The 18,528-nt window shown below is 32.6% G+C and overlaps 1 pseudogene; it reads left to right on the top strand.

The window, feature by feature from the left end:
- The window catches only part of LOC108455149 (mitochondrial outer membrane protein porin of 34 kDa-like), a 28,576-nt pseudogene that overhangs the window by 6,005 nt on the left and 4,043 nt on the right, over positions 1-18,528 (top strand).

The raw sequence follows: 18,528 nt of genomic DNA on the forward strand, positions 1-18,528 counted from the left end.
TTCATCATGGTTATCTCAATATTTTAACTATAATGTATCATGGAAGATGTTTGATTTCTCAATCTGCTATATGAACTTGAATTAATTTGGCCTTGTTTTGTTGTTTTTCCCTTTATTTTTAGGCAATTACCTCCGCCAGAACGAAGAAATGTGATCTTTTCTTGGCTAATGTTAATACCCAACTGAAGTCTAGGAATGTTACAACTGATATCAAAGTGGACATCAACTCCAATATAAGTACTTCATCTGCTCCTTTGTTGGTTTCTAGTTTTATGTATAAGTTTGAATTCTTGGTCGAAATTTCTCTTTTGCAAGTTAGATATGATGCTTTTTCCTCTATTATATATTCTTCGACCTTTATCCAACTTTTATTAAAATAAAATTAGTAATCATGCCTTGTCCCCTCTTGTTTGAAACCCTAGCTTTAACTAGGAGAATTTATGCTTGATAACATTGTTTAGAACATCATACTGCTCGAGATCTTGCAACAGCCCAATTTTTTAGTGGTATCAGAAACAGTTGTTTGAGGCCACCAAATTCAGAAAGTAAGCTCGTAAATTTTATTATTTAATATTTACAAGTCAAATATGGTTTTAAAAATATTTTTGAATGGGTAAATTATGTTTTATAATGAATTATTAGGTTCGAGTGGTAAAATCCTAGGTCAAGTAGTTTTAAAAAGTGAGGTATCGGGACCTCATTTCTATAAACCGAGCCACAAATATTTTTATAAATATTCACGAAGTGACATTAAGGTAGTATTAAAGTTTCGTTGGAAAATTTTAACGTTTCGATAATTAATTAATTAAAAAGGACTAAATTGTAAAAGATGTAAAATTTAATCACTATTTGATTAAATGGGTAATTGATAAAGGAAAAGGGACTTAAATGGTAATTAAACCATGTTCAAAGTTTCCAAGCGGTGGTGTTATGATTGATTCCACTAGATTTTGGATTAATTGCTCTTTTAGTCTTAATAAGTTTGGGATTAAATTGTAAATAAGTTTATTTAGTTAGAATTTAATTAAATCGAAGGAAAAATTGTGAAATTAAACATTCATTTGATGGTAATTGTGCCATATATTTATGTGATGGACAAATATGGGCATAGATTTGATGTTTTAACTTAATTATTAACTAAGGGTAATATGGTAATTTGATGGATTAAATTAAATTAAAATAAAAACATAAGAAAAAATGGTGTGGTTATCATCTTCTTCCTCAATTACAATCGAAAGCTTCCATGAAAATAGAAATAGGGTTTGGCCGAGCTTTAAAGTCCAATCGGTAAGTGATTTTCGTCCCGTTTTTAATAATTTTTATGTTTTTGAGATCGTTGCAACTAGATCCAACTAGCCTATACCTTCGATTTTGAAACTGTGAAAGATTTTGAAAGTTTCCATTGATGAACCTTGTGATTTTTGATATTAAATGATGAATTTAAGATATTAATTGTTATTTAAAAGTATTTTATTATGTGATTTTTGTTGAATTTTCTGATTAAGGACTAAATTGTTGAAATAGTATAAATACAAGGGTTTGTTGTGAAATTATTGAAAAAATGGGTTGTATTGAATGCCATGAATATTCAGCTAGCTTGTATTTGTATTAAAAAAAAGTTAATTTGCATTTTTTTGGGTTCAAGGACTAAATTGAATAAAAGTAAAACTTTAGGGATAATTTTATAAAAGTGTAAAAATTAACCAAAATACATTAAATGAATTGTTTTATTGTATAAATTAATATATTTATTGAAACTATTAATTTAGATCAAGATCGGGTGGATAATCGAGGAAAATAAAAATTACCAAAATACCCTTAAGTCTTGGTATTTCTGCAATTTATCCAAGTAAGTTCGTATGGTTAAAAATTAATATTTGTATTAATTTGATGAATGCAGTTATTTTATTGTTGAAAATGAATTCTTGTTGGAATTGTAATATTGAATTGAATATTCGGGTTGAATGGAACGCTGGATTTGAGTATATTTGTTATTTGGCGTATGACGCTATTAAAGGAAGATGTTGGCAAATTACTCAAGTAAATCGGGGTTCAGAATTTGTTGGGAACTCTTGTGTTTTACTTTCTATTTAGCTCTTTCGAGCCTCTGTTTAGTTCTTTCGAGCTTTTGTTCAACTCTTACGAGTTCCTGTTCAGCTCTTATGAGGTTCTATTCAGCTTTCGAGCTTCTATTGGCATATCTAGAAGTCCCAGCTCTTATGAGCTTCTGTTAACGATGTACTCTTATCCGTAAGTCATTCTTCGATTTAGGAAAGTCTTGGTAAAGTGATTTATTTAATGAATTTCAAAGTTATCCAACGATATTTTAAATGGTTCAACGGGCAATGTTCTGTTACGAGACGATCTGAGTTTGATACAAACTAATACATGTATATACACGAAATACATAGAAATGATGGTACATGATATATTGATATATTTGTTCGATCCAAAACATGAGACAATGGGTGTAATCCGAAAAAATGATTCATAAATGGTTGTTAATAGAGTCGAAGTTACCAAATTCTGAGGAGTCGGCATCATTTTATCCCTAATTGATCTGTATATAGTTCCTCTAACTACATTTTCTAAACAAACCAGAGCCAATCCGAATTGATCTTGTAAGAGATTCACTACAGAACATATACACTTATTTTTCAAATGATTCATATCGCCACGTGTACCTATTCCAAATTTCATTCCAATCAAACTATCTGCAACTGCCAATATATCTCGCGGTAACAAAAATGAATTGTTCTGAGGTATATTAAGATTCAATCTTTGGTTCATATTTCGTCGACCAATCATTCCTAATTCACATCCTTGCTGAAAGAAATTCTTTTTCGAATTACACCCATTGTCTCGAGTTTTGATCCTTTTGTTCCTGGAGAAATAACATCTCATCATATTGTAGCAGGGACATTGGGCGTATTAGTGGGCTTATTCCATCTTAGTGTCCGCCCGTCCCAACGTTTATACAAAGGATTACGTATGGGAAATATTGAAATCGTCCTTGCCAGTAGTATAACTGCTGTCTTTTTTTGTAGCTTTTTTGTTGCCGGAATTATATGGTATGGTTCAACAACTACCCCCATCGAATTATTTGGACCTACTCGTTATCTATGGGGTCAAGGATACTTCTAGCAAGAAATATATCGAAGGGTTAATGCTGGGTTAGTAGAAAATCAAAGTTTATTAAAAGCTTGGTCTAAAATTCCTGAAAAATTAGCTAATGATATATTGAGATGGATGATATATGTATATGAAGAAACGGTAAGAGAATGATATGTATCATGACATGAACATATACGAATATCTTTGATATGTTGATACATGGAAATTATGTAACACCCTAAACCCATTGTAACACCCCTAACCCGTATCCGTCGTTGGACTAGGGTTATAGGCGTTACCAAACAATCGAAACATTTTACGAATAATTCATAAACTTCATTCAAAAATCGTAGTCATACATCATAACAGTGTCCCTTATATAGATCATCGAGACCTTAAACATGCATTAGAAAGGGGTCAGGACTAAACCGAGTTCATACAAAATTTTTCAAAGTTGTACAGGTCATACGCCTGTGTGAACAGGCCGTGCGCCTCACACGGCTTTAGACATGCCGGTGTGTCTAGGCCGTGTCAAAATAGGGCATACATACTGACTTAATCACACAGCCACAAGACATGCCCGCATCTCTTGACCATGGTCGAAACTGACTTGAGTCACACGGCTAGCCAGACGCCCGTGTGCCTTGGCAGTACTCAAGACTGACTGAAAATTGTAGGGTACCCCAGGGGACACATGGCCGTGCAACATGACCGTATGTCGTACACGGCTGAGCCACACGCCCGTATCTCTGCCCGTGCGGAAAAAAATAGGCCATTTGAAAAGCCAAATTGCCACCCGATTTGGGTCAAACCTACAAGCATCAAACCAAGCATATTTGCACTACAATTTCAACCAATTTCAATACCAAAACTTACACCAATCATGCCATAACATTATCAACCAATTCATGCTTAATAGTCATACCAAATTATGCCAAAACATAAGACAAAATCATATCTATACTTTTGTTTCATAGCCTCATTTTACTTCATTCAATCACATGCTATAAACTTACCAATTTCTTAAATATACACATTCCAAAACCTACCAGAATTGAGCATTTTACTTGGTCACTCATAAACACATCACATAAGCATAAGTCGCATCACATATCATATACCAAAATCAAACCATATGTTCAACTACAAACTAGCCATATCACATGGCATGATATATACATTACAAAACATATCCAAATACTTCTAGCTTATACATGCCATATTCTAATATTCACAATGTCAAAGGGTACCAAAATAAGGTTCGATAGTGTGATGATGATCCTTGACAATCCCCGAGCTCCCAGTAGCTTTGATACCTATAAAATAGTGCAAACACACACGATAAGCTTTCAAAAGCTTAGTAAGCCATATACAAATAAACTTAACAATTAACATCAATTCATTAATAAAATTTAAGGCAAAATACATTCACTTAACCACATATCTCTTATAATTCATTTGAACATAACTCACATATACATATCATAACTCATTCTCATAGTAACTCATAATTATATCATATATTCGTCAAGGTACATTTTCTTACCTTTCATTCTCACACATGATATACAATTCAAACGTACCTAAATTGGATACAAATTCACATAGTCATCTATTTTCTCAGAATGCTCGTTGAACCGTTCAGAATCATACGGATACGCGGATAATTCAAAAATCTCGTACAATGCTAACGTCCCAGATGTGGTCTTACATGTAATCAAATATCAATGCTATTGTCCCAGACAAGGTCTTACACGAAATCAAATACGATGCCAACATCCCAAACGTGGTCTTACACGTAAATCATAAGTTGATACCAATGTTCCAGACGTACTCATATACGATAACACATATCGGATTCTATGTCATGACATATGTATCCTAACTATTCTTAAAGTTCGTACGGGGCTTTATGGATATCAGAACTTTGTAGATACTTTTTCAAATATCTCATATTCAAGGCATAAAGCCATTCATCATTGTTCAATAACATATAATCATAAATAAACCATTTCAAATACATTTATTTGTATATAGACTTACCTCGTACGGATTCGAATGAACATAATCAGCTACTCGACGACATTCGACTTTCCCTGATCTAATTCTGTTTTCTTTTGTTCTTGATCTAAATAAATTCAAATTTAGCTTTTTTATTCACCAAATCATTCAAATCAATCCACAAACACACATTTAGGGTATTTTACAAAATAACCCTCATATTTTCATATTTTGACAATTTAGTCCCTAATTCACAAAATCACAAAATACACAAAATTTCTTTGTACAATGCCTAGGCGAATATTCATAGCACTCATACAAGTCCATATATTTCATTTATTTCATATTTTAGTCCCTCAATTTACAAATTTTACAATTTAGCCCAAATTACTCAAATTCATAAAAAATTCAAAGACAAAACTTAGTAATCTAACACATATCTTTCATTTACTATCATCAAACTTCAGAAAGCTTATAAATAATGGCATAACTCAAAACCATAAAAAATTCAGAAATTGAGACATGGGCTTAGTAAATCATAAAACAATGATCATAAAAACATAGAAGTTATCGAAAATGGATCAAAAACGGACTTTTAATCAAACTTTAACATGGTCGAACCCTAGCTCAAGTTTTCTTTCTTTTTCTTTGATGAATTCGGCTAGGATGAACACAAAATGACCTTATTTTATGCTTTGTTTAATTTAATTAACCTTTAATTAACAATTTTCAATTTTTCCCTTAATGAAAATATTAATAAAACATTAACATACAGTGCCATAATTGTCCACTTATCATGCAAATGGCATAATAAAAACATAAAGACCTCTCAATCCAAGAGACATAGCAAATAAGCACTTTTAACATATGACAAGCAACTTTTACAATTTACGCGATTAGGTCTTGTTTATCAAATTAAGCACACAAACGATTAAATTTTCATACGAAATTTTCACACATACTAATTTACATATTTTAAGCAAAAAAAATAATAGTAAAAATATTTTTCTGACTCGAATCTATGGTCCCAAAACCACTATCCCGACTAGGGTCTAAACCAGACCGTTACAATTCTCCCCCTTAGGGATTTTTGTGCCTGAAAATCTTACCGTTGAACAGATTCGGATATTGCTTCCTCATAACATCTTCAGGCTCCCACGTAGCCTCTTCAACACCGTGTCGATGCCATATTACTTTTACTTACGGAATTTTCTTATTTCACAGTTCTTTAATCTCACGAGCTAAAATATAGATCGGTTCTTCATTATAGGTCATATCAGACTGAATCTTAATCTCAGATAAAGGAATCACATGTAAAGGATCAAATCTGTACCATCAAAGCATTGATACGTGAAATACATTGTGAATCTTTTCTAGCTCTGCTGGCAACAACAATCTATATACAACCGGTCTGATACGCTCGATAATCTCATACGGCCCGATGAACCTCGGACTCAATTTGCCTTTTCTGCCAAATTGGAGTACTTTCTTCCATGGTGAGACTTTCAAAAACACTTTGTCTCCGATCTCAAATTCAATGTCTTTTCGTTTCAAATCTGCATATGATTTCTGACGATCAAAAACAATTTTCAGACTATCACGAATCACGTTTACTTTCTGTTTAGTCTCTTTTATCAAGTCAATCTCGTAAATCTTATTCTCGTTGAGCTCAATCCAATACAAAGGTGTACGACATTTGCGACCATATAAGGCTTCGTATGGTGCTATTTTGATATTCGGTTGAAAACTTTATTATAAGCGAATTGAATCAAAGGTAAATATTGTTCCCACGTACCTTCAAACTCAAGAATAAACATCTCAACATATCCTCGAGTATCTGAATAATCCGCTCGGATTGACCATCTGTCTACTGGTGAAAAGTAGTACTGAAGTACAATTTCGTATCCAGAGCATATTACAATTTCTTCCAAAAACGCGATGTGAATCTCGGATCTCTGCCTGACACAATAGATAATGGCACACCATGCAATCTCACAATATAGAAAATTTAAAACTTAGCTAACTTATCAAGTGAGTAACCGGATCGTACTGGAATAAAATGGCTTGATTTCATCAATCGATCAACTACAACCGAAATTGCATCTTTCTTTCTTGGAGATAAGGGCAAACTTGAAACAAAGTCCATTGTCACTCTATCCCATTTCCATTCTGAAATCATAATTGGTTGTAACAAACTAGAGGGCACTTGATGTTCAACTTTAACTTGCTGACATATTAAGCATTTCGCAACAAATTCAGAGATATGATGCTTCATACCAGGCCACCAATAAAGCTATTTCAGATCATTATACAATTTTGTACTACCCGGATTAACAGATAAACGACTGTTGTGAGCTTCATTCAAAATCATCTAAATCAATTCTAGATTTATCGGAACACAAATTCGATTTCGGAATCTCAAACAATTTTCTTTATCAACTCTAAATTCTGAATCAGAATCTAAATTACACTAAGCTCGTTTTGTTAAAATCTTATTATCAATCTTCTGAGTTTCAATAATTTGCTGAATGAATAATGGTTTTGCTTTCAATTCGGCAAAACCGAGCCATCATCGGATACAACCAAATAAGCATTCATCGCACAAAGAGCAAATAGTGATTTTCGATTCAAAGCTTCAGCAACAACATTTGCTTTCCCCGGATGAAAATCAATAACAAGCTCATAGTCTTTTAACAGTTCTAACAATCTTCTCTGTCGCAGGTTCAAATATTTTTGAGTCATCAGATATTTCAAACTCTTATGATCAGAATAAACGTGACATTTCTCACTGAATAGATAGTGGCGCCAAATCTTCAAAGCAAACATAATCGTAGCTAACTTAAGGTCGTGCGTCAGATAGTTCTTTTCGTGCGGCTTTAACTGTCTCAAAGCATAAACAATGACTTTGCCTTCCTACATCAAAACACATCCAAACCATTCAATGAAGCATCACTATAGATCACAAATTCTTTACCCGATTCATGTTGTACTAACATTAGAGATTCAGTCAATAGGGCTTTCAATTGATCAAAGCCTTTCTGACACTTTTCGAACCGTTCAAACTTCACATCTTTCTGAAGCATTTTCGTTAATAGAGTTGCAATCATCGAAAATCCTTTTACGAACCATCTATAATAACCAGTAAGTCCCAGAAAACTACAAACTTAGGAGACATTTCTTGGAGGCTTTCAATCCAAAATAGCTGAAATTTTGCTCGGATCGACTTGGATACCTAATATTGATACAATATGGCCCGAAAAACTGACTTTTCGTAACCAGAATTCATATTTGCTAAACTTTGCAGATAATTGTTTATCACGCAAAATCTGTAATACTATTCTCAGATGCTCAACATGCTCAAATTTATCAAGCGAATAAATCAATATGTCATCAATAAATACAACAACAAATCGATCTAAATGGGGTCTGAAAATTTTGTTCATCAAATCCATAAAGATAGCAGGTACATTAGTTAATTCGAAAGGCATAACTAAGAACTCATAGTGGTCATACCTTGTTCTGAATGCAGTTTTCGGAATGTCTGAGTCTTTTACTTGCAACTGATAATAATCGGATCTTAAATCTATCTTCGAAAACACGGTAGCTCCTTTCAATTGATCAAACAAATCATCAATTCGAGGCAGAGGGTATTTATTCTTGATAGTCACTTTATTCATCTAACGTTAATCAATGCACATTCTCATCGTACCATCTTTCTTTTTCACAAACAGAACTAGTGCACCCCAAGGTGAGAAACTCGATCTAGCAAACCCTCTATCGGTCAATTCTTACAACTGAGACTTTAATTGTTTTAATTAGGTCAGAGTTATTTTATACAGAGCTATCAAAATCAGAGTAGTTCTCGGTATTAACTCAATGCCAAATTTAACTTTTCGTATCGGAGGTAATCCAGGAAGTTCCCTAGAAAACACATCAGGAAATTCACAAACAACAAGTACTGATTCAACTTTCTTTTCTGACATTTTCGAATCAATTTCTTTTCTGACATTTTCGAATCAATCACATAGGCAAAATAGGCTTCACAACCTTTTCTCACAATACTCAGAGCTTTCATTGACGAAATCATAGCTGGTAACCCATTTAAATCACTAGATTCAATTCGAACTATTTCATCATTTTTACATCTCAAATCAATAGTTTTCCGTTTGTAATTCACAATAGCATCATGCAACATTAACCAATCCATACCCAGAATTATATCAAACTCATCAAAAGGTAATAACATCAGATCGACCGGAAAACTAATGTTTCTAAACATTAACGGGCATTTCTTCAAGACTTTATCAACCAAAACACATCTGCATAGGGGGTTCGATACTCTAATCACAAATTCAATAGACTCTACGGGAAAAGTCTTACTGGATACTAAATTCATGCATATATACGAATGTGTGGATCTAGGATCTATCAAAGTAATCACAAAAGTATCATAAAGTGTGAAAGTACCGGTTATAACATCTGGAGACGAAGCTTCCTTTCGAGCTCGAATGGCATAGGCTCTGGTAGGTGCTCTAACCTCGAATTGAACAGAAGTGTCTTTAATCCCTCTTTGACTACACTCACATTTCCCGTATTTCTGGGAGGTCTACCACGAGATGCATTGCCACTTGGCCTCAGATTTTGCACAATTTCTTGCTCGACAGACTCGGGGCAGTCACGGATAAAATGGTCTAATGATCCACATTTGAAACAAGCCCGATCATACAATCTACAATTGTTGTGATGTCTTTTACCACAGTGTTTGCACTCAGAGCAATCAGATCGAACATTTCCAACACTAGCAATAGATATAGTTGGAGCTCTGAAACTCGAATGCCATCTCGTACGATCTCTACTCGCATATCCCACATTAGCCTTTGAACCGCTATACTCATCTCAAAACTTCTTTAATGCAGATTGAAGTGACTGGTTCGATGATCTCTTTTGCACTTCTCTAGCTTCTGAATCAGCTTTTCTTTTCTCTTTCCTGAGCTTTCCAGATTTGCATGCTCGTTCAACAAGCATTACAAATTTTTTTATCTCAAGAATCTCGACTAACAAACGAATATTTTCATTCAGACCATCTTCAAATCTTTTGCACATTATTGCCTCAATAGATACACATTCTCGAGCATACTGACTTAGTCTTACAAATTCTCGCTCATATTCTGTAACAAACATATTGTCTTGTTTAAGCTCAAAAAACTCTTTGTGTTTCTGGTCGATAAATTTCTGACTGGTGTATTTCTTTCGAAATTCAACTTGGAAGAAATCCCAGGTGACTCACTCTCTTGGAACCACCGATATCAAAATCTTCCATTAGTGATACGCAGTATCTCTCAGAATTGAAATGGCACATTTTATGCATTCATCCGGATTCAAAAACAATTCATCGAACACTCGTATCATGTTCTCTAACCAGAATTTGGCTCTTTCAGCATCATCATTCCTAGTAGCACGAAATTCTTCAGCCCCCATATTTTCTAATTTTATCAACTGGAGGCTTATTTAACTGAGTCAAATTAGCTTGTGGCATAACAGGGACTTGTAGAGGATTAGCCGAGGTTGGGGGTTGTTGAACAGCCAGATTAGTTCTAATGTATTGACTGAACCAAGCATTCATCATTTGATAGAAGGCTTGTCTAGCCTCTCCATCATGGCTACTTCTAGCCGGTCTAGAATCGAAAGGCGTTGTCCCTTGCACGAGAGCAGGCGCATTACTCTCGACATAGTCAGCTACGGCTCGTTCGGGATCTATTTGCTATATGAAAACACATTTTCATTGTCAGGATCACACTATCGTATTTCATAAATATTACATGTATAGCTAGACTCACATACGTTACGTTAGTCTTAGAATCGACTAAACCGTAGCTTTGATACCAACCAAATATAAAACCCATAACCTGTATCCGTCGCCAGGCTGGGGTTATAGGCGTTACCGGACAATTGGAACATTTTATGAATAATTCATAAACTTCATTCAAAAATCGTAGTCATACATCACAATAATGTCCCTTATATAGATCATCAAGACCTTAAGCATGCATTAGAAAGAGGTAGCGACTAAACCGAGCTCATACAAAATTTTTTAAAACTTAAATATTTTTCAAAGTTGTACAGGTCACATGCCCGTGTGAACAGGCCGTGTGCCTCACACAGCTTTAGACACGCCCGTGTGTCTAGGCCGTGTAAAAACAAGGCATACATACTAACTTAATCACACTGCCACAAGACATGCCCGTGTGCCTTGGTCGTGGTCAAAACTGACTTGAGTCACACGGCTAGCCACACGCCCGTGTGCCTTGGCCGTGCTCAAGATTGACTTAAAATCGTAGAGTACCCTAGGGGACACACGGCCGTGCAACATGATCGCGTGTCACAAATGGCTGAGATACACACCCATGTCTCTGTCCGTGCAGAAAAAAAATAAGCCATTTGAAAAGCCAATTTGCCACCCAATTTGGGTCAAACCTACAAGCATCAAACCAAGCATATTTGCACTATAATATCAACCAATTTCAATACCAAAACTTGCACCAATCATGCCATAACATTTTCAACCAATTTCATGCTTAATAGTCATACCAAATTATGTCAAAACATAAGACAAAATCATATCTATACTTTTGTTTCATAGCCTCATTTTACTTCATTCAATCACATGCTATAAACTTACCAATTTCTCAAATATGCACATTCGAAAACTTACTAGAATTGACCATTTTATTTGGTCACTCATAAATACATCACATAAGCATAAGTCGCATCACATATCATATACCAAAATCAAACCATAAGTTCAACAACAAACTAGCCATATCACATGGCATGATATACACATTACAAAACATATCCAAATACTTCTAGCCTATACATGCCATATTCTAATATTCACAATGTCAAAAGGTACCAAAATAAGGTTCGGTAGTGTGATGATGATCCTTGACAATCCTCGAGCTCCCAGTAGCTTTGATATTTATAAAACAGTGCAAACACACACAATAAGCTTTCAAAAGCTTAGTAAGCCATATACAAATAAACTTAACAATTAACACCAATTCATTTATAAATTTTAAGGAAAAATACATTCACTTAACCACATATCTCTTATAATTCATTTGAACATAACTCACATATACATATCATAACTCATTCTCATAGTAACTCATAATTATATCATATATTTATCAAGGTACATTTTCTTACCTTTCATTCTCACATATGATATACAATTCAAACGTACCTGAATTGGATACAAATTCACATAGTCATTTATTTTCTCAGAATGCCCGTTGAATAGTTCAAAATTATAAGGATACACTGATAATTTAGAAATGTCGTACAATGCCAACGTCCTGAACGTGGTCTTACATGTAATCAAATATCGATGCCACTATGCCAGACAGGGTTTTACACGAAATCAAATACGATGCCAACGTCTCAAACGTGGTCTTACACGTAAATCATAAGTCGATGCCAACATCCCAAACATGGTCTTATACAATAACACATATCGGATCCTATGCCATGGCATATGTATCCTAACTATTCCTAAGGTTCGTACGAGGCTTTACGGACGTCGGAACTTTGTAGATACTTTCTCGGATATCTCATATTCAAGGCATAAAGCCATTCATCATTTTTCAATAACATATAATTATAAATAAACCATTTCAATACATTTATTTGTATATAGACTTACCTCGTACGGATTCGAATGAACAGAATCGACTACTCGACAACATTCGACTTTCCCTGATCTAATTTCGTTTTCTTTTGTTCTTGATCTAAATAAATTTAAATTTAACTCTTTTATTCACCAAATCATTCAAATCAATCCAAAAACACACATTTAGGGAATTTTACAAAATAGCCCTCACATTTTCATATTTTGACAATTTAGTCCCTAATTCACAAAATCACAAAATACATAAAATTTCTTTGTACGCATGCCTAGACGAATATTCATAGCACTCATACAAGTCCAAATATTTCATTTATTTCACATTTTAGTCCCTCAATTTACAAATTTCACAATTTAGCCCAAATTACTCAAATTCATAAACAATTCAAAGATAAAACTTAGTAATCTAACACATATCTTTCATTTACTATCATCAAACTTAACAAAATTTCTTTGTACACATGCCTAGACGAATATTCATAGCACTCATAAAAGTCCACATATTTCATTTATTTCACATTTTAGTCCCTCAATTTACAAATTTCACAATTTAGCCCAAATTACTCAAATTCATAAACAATTTAAAGATAAAACTTAGTAATCTAACACATATCTTTCATTTAATATCATCAAACTTCACAAAGCTCACATTATCAATAACGACATAACTCAAAATCATCAAAATTTTAGAAATTGAGACATGGGCTTAGTAAATCACAAAGCAACGATCACAAAAACATAGAAATTATCGAAAACGGATCAAAAACGAACATTTAATCAAACTTTAACATAGCCGGACCCTAGCTCAAGTTTTCTTTATTTTTTTTTTGATGAATTCGGCTAGGATGAACACAAAATAACCTTATTTTGTGTTTTGTTTAATTTAATTAACCTTTAATTAAAATTTTTCAATTTTGTCCTTAATGAAAATATTAATAAAACATTAATATACAAGGCCATAATTGTCCACTTATCATGCAAATGGCATAATAACAACATAAGGACCTCTCAATTAAAGAGACATAGCAAATAAGCACTTTTAACATATGACAAGCAACTTTTACAATTTACTCGATTAGGTCCTTTTTATCAAATTGAGCACACAAACGATTAAATTTTGATATGAAATTTTCACACATACTAATTTACATATTTTAAACATAGAAAATAATATTAAAATATTTTTCTGACTTAGATCTGTGGTCCTGAAACCACTATCCCGACTAGGGTCTAAACTGGACTGTTACACCCGGCCTAGATGTTATGGCCGAATCTGGAGATGTTACGAAGAATGGGTTTTGAAAACAGATTTGTTATGTTATATCATCTCAGCTTATTAACTCATATTCTTTTATGTCCATTGCCGAAAGCGTTAATTAATCGGCTTGTTTGTCAAAACATATTTTACAACGGAAGTCTAAGAATATCGTTATATTTTGGAAATCCAATTTGTATTTTTAGAAAAACCTTTTTGTTTGAGTAAAACCATCATTTGCTTAAACATTTTGTTAAACCATTCAAATAAACAAGCAACAAACCAAAACCAAAAGTTTGAAAATCGCCCAGAGAGTCCCATAAATTACAAACTCTCAATTAAGTTAGAAATTTAAATAAAAACCATAATTACTGAGTATAATAAGTTCTCGTATGAGTGGTCACCGTTGAGTCTCCACCGCACCGATCCGCTTAAGTCTGTAGATTACCTGTATAGAATAGACAACAGATGTGGGTTTTCGTAAACTCAGTGTGCAACCCAATAGAAATACGCAGGCAAAACATTCAGAAATCTCATGCTTAGTCAAATACAAATACGGACTTATGTCCATTTTAGATTCAGATAATAGATATAGATATGCAAAATCCTACCCCATCCTCTACACACCAACTCTCTCCATCCCAAGACACCATGTGGGGTTAAAAACACCCACCCATCCCTACACACCATATCATGTCAATATGACACATATCAGATGTTATGCAGCCATGCTTCCAGAATATAAGCTGTGATCGCCATACAGAACACTTCCTCAACATATACAAATGTAACACCCCCTACCCGTATCCATTGTCGGAATAGGGTACGAGGCATTACCGGAGTTTACTGAACATTTTCAGATAATTCTGAGTCATTTATTATTCATATTTTAGAAATAATCATAACGTCTCTCTATTGGACCCTTGAAGCCCCAAAGATACATTAGAAACCAACCAGAATTAAATCGGGATTATAAAAAAAAAAATTCACAAAATCTTAAATTTTATTTTCATCTAAGTACTTACTATTTCAATGCTCCTAATAATTAAATGTGTTACTGTTCAATCAATAGTTTGGCACTTGTCTAAGCGTCAAACAACATCATTGTTAGTATACTTGCACACATTTCATCTAAATTCAACATTGATATACTTATTTTCTCTACATATCGCAGTTGAGTTTAATAACAGTCTCAACTTACATAATTTCCTTGTATCAACATATCAAAGATAATCATATATGTACATGTCATGAAACATATCATGCTCTTACCGTTTCTTCATAAGCATATATCATTCATTTCATTATATCACTATTTCATGCTCCATCATTTCCATATATTTTATGTATATTTATTAGGTAATAGTTTATATCAAACCCGACATAAATTATATTCCATGTACTTATACTTATTTCGTTTATTTATCTTCATAATTATTTCATACAACTATTTTGTACATATATTTCCATATGACTAGTTCTTGTAAACATTTCACACAACCATTTCATATAACCATTCGTCATCTGATAAGTATTACCTGAATATCAATTGTTCAATAGATGTCATAGCGTCTCCCATCCACGGTCTTATTTATCTTTGACATGATGCCATAGTGTCTTTCAACTATGGTCTTACTCATTCATTTTCTGTCATGTTGTCATGGTATCTTTCAACTATGGTCTTATTCTTTTCATGTCACGTTGCCATGGTATCTTTCAACCATGGTCTTATTCATTTCATATCACGTTGCCATGGTATCTTTCAACATGGTCTTACACATTTCATATCAGGTTGCCGTGGTATCTTTCAACCATGGTCTTACACACTTCATATCAGGTTGCCATGGTATCTTTCAACCAGGGTCTTACACATTTCATATCAGGTTGCCATGGTATCTTTCACACTCCCGCGAACCTCATCCTTACAGTGGGATTACCAGTCCAGGCTAAATCCCCTGCAATGACAATTACTTTAATGAGCTTGGATCTGAACTACCAGTCGAGGCTAAATTGAACCTAATTCGGATTACCCGTCCGGCTAAATCCATTTTACACGTATTCTTCGGAGGGTCAGTATCGAATAGGATCACCCGTCCGGGCTAGATCCTTTTTATCATCAATTCCTTTTCAGAGATCCATCGAATTTTCCTTTCATTCAACCGGGCTTTATTTTCAATTTATATCGAGTATTAGCAATATTTCATCAATTATCATGAATTGAACATTCAAATCATATTTTCATCACATAACCACATATTTCAAGTATTTAAAATACAATTCAAGTTACACAAACTTACCTCATTGCTTGTTTGTATTTATAATTTCATTAATCCGATATCTTTTATTTTCCATAATCAAGTCTCATTTTTGAGTCATCCGGATCTTTATAAATAAATTTGATCATCATTTTCATTCATTTCATATTCTAATGCATTTAATTAATGCTCTAGGAAAAATTACCATTTTGCTCCTAAACTTTTAATTAATGACGATTTCATCCTTAGGGTCAGGAAAATAAAGTTCTTGCAATTTAATCCTTATTTCTAGATATTATTCTCATACATATTGATAACAATCCATGAATTCTATAAAATATCATAATTTTCCATAATTTCAACACTTTTCAATTTAATCCCTAAAACATGTTTTCCCCCGATCTTGAATTAAATTAATAATTTCATTCAATTTTGTAATTTAAATAATAAAATAATCCATTTCATGCAATTTGGTAATTTTTGACATTTTTACAAAATTACCCATAAAGTTTTACTTTTATTCAATTTAGTCCTTGAGCCTAAAACATGCAAATTAGCCATGCTAGATGAATATTCATACATATTTTTTCTCCTCCTCCTCTCCATCCCACATCCTTAGTGTATATAACACACTTGTAAGTAACATTATCTATAATTTTTATTATTTACTTTTATGAATATTCAAGTTGTCCATCTGTGTATAGTCACTAAATATTTATAACTCGAGCTATGGAACTCAAAATTAAGATCCATTAATTTTCCCTAAAACTAGACTCATATATATTTTTAAAATAAAATTTTCGTAATTTTTAGTTTAGCCATTAGGTACAGTTTATTCTTTAAATTCACCCCTATTCTGCTGTCTGACAGTTCCGACCCTTCTTCACTAAAAATTAATTATCTCACAGTACAGAACTCGAATAATATTCTCGTTGATTTATACTGAAAATATACTCATTATGAATTATAAAAATATAACTTTAAGCCTCTAATTATTTTTATTCAATTTTTGGTGATTTTTCAAATTCAGAATAGGGGAACCCGAATTCATTCTGACCTTGTCTCACAAAACTCATTATATCTTATAATTTACAATTCAATTGCTAAAAACCGTTTCTTCTATAAGAAATTAGACTCAATAAGATTTAATTCCATATTTTATTCATCCTCTAATTAAATTTATACAATTTTTGGTGATTTTTCAAGCTTAAACTACTGCTGCTGTCCCAAACAGTCTTAATGCAAAATGTTGATTTTCTACTTTAATTTCAATTTAATCCTAACTAAATTCACTTACTTTTCTATCTTAATTCATACTTTATTTCTACTCAATTTTTAACCAAACTTAGGCATAATTATCTATTTTTCATCATAAAACCATAATTTCAAAATTCTTTCAATTTAGTCCTTAAAGCATAAAACTTATGAATCACTTTACAATTCAATCCTTATTTCATTTCTAACTTGAATTTCTATCAATTTAGCCCTTAATTCATCTTTTTGTTCAACTTAATCAACACAAAAAAATTCATTAACTCCCTAACTTTTGATATAATTCATGTAGTACTCTTCTCTAGAATTTCATAAACATCAAAATTACAAGAAAGGGGATCAAATTGACTTACCTAGTAAAGCTTAAGGCTTCAAAAACCCCAATTTTCCTTTTATTTTTCTTTCCTTCCTTTCTTTCCCCTGTTTCGTCTCATTCTCTGTTGCCTTTCTTTTTTCTTTTTCTTTTGTTTTACTTTATATATATATATATATATATATATATATATATATATATATATATACAATATATAATAACAATAATAATAATAATAATAATAATGACTTTATTAAATATCTACTTAATATCAAATATTTATTTTATACTTGGGCACACATATATTATTACATTTGTATTTCATCCCCACCATACACTTGTTATTTTACATTTATTTATCATATAAATATATTATAATATAATTATTTATTTAATAAATATCTTTCACTAAATAATAAATATCCATTTAGTATCAAATACATATATTACAAATGTATGTATTTTTTATTAATACATTTGTACCAAATCATTACCATACACTTGTCTTTATTTAATCTATTTATCATATAATATCAATTTAATAATAATAAATATATTAATTATTTACTTAAATAATAAGTAAATACATACATGTATTACAAATGTATGTATAATACTTATTACACATATA

Source organism: Gossypium arboreum, chromosome 3 (assembly GCF_025698485.1).
Source record: "Gossypium arboreum isolate Shixiya-1 chromosome 3, ASM2569848v2, whole genome shotgun sequence".
Lineage (NCBI taxonomy): Eukaryota > Viridiplantae > Streptophyta > Magnoliopsida > Malvales > Malvaceae > Gossypium > Gossypium arboreum.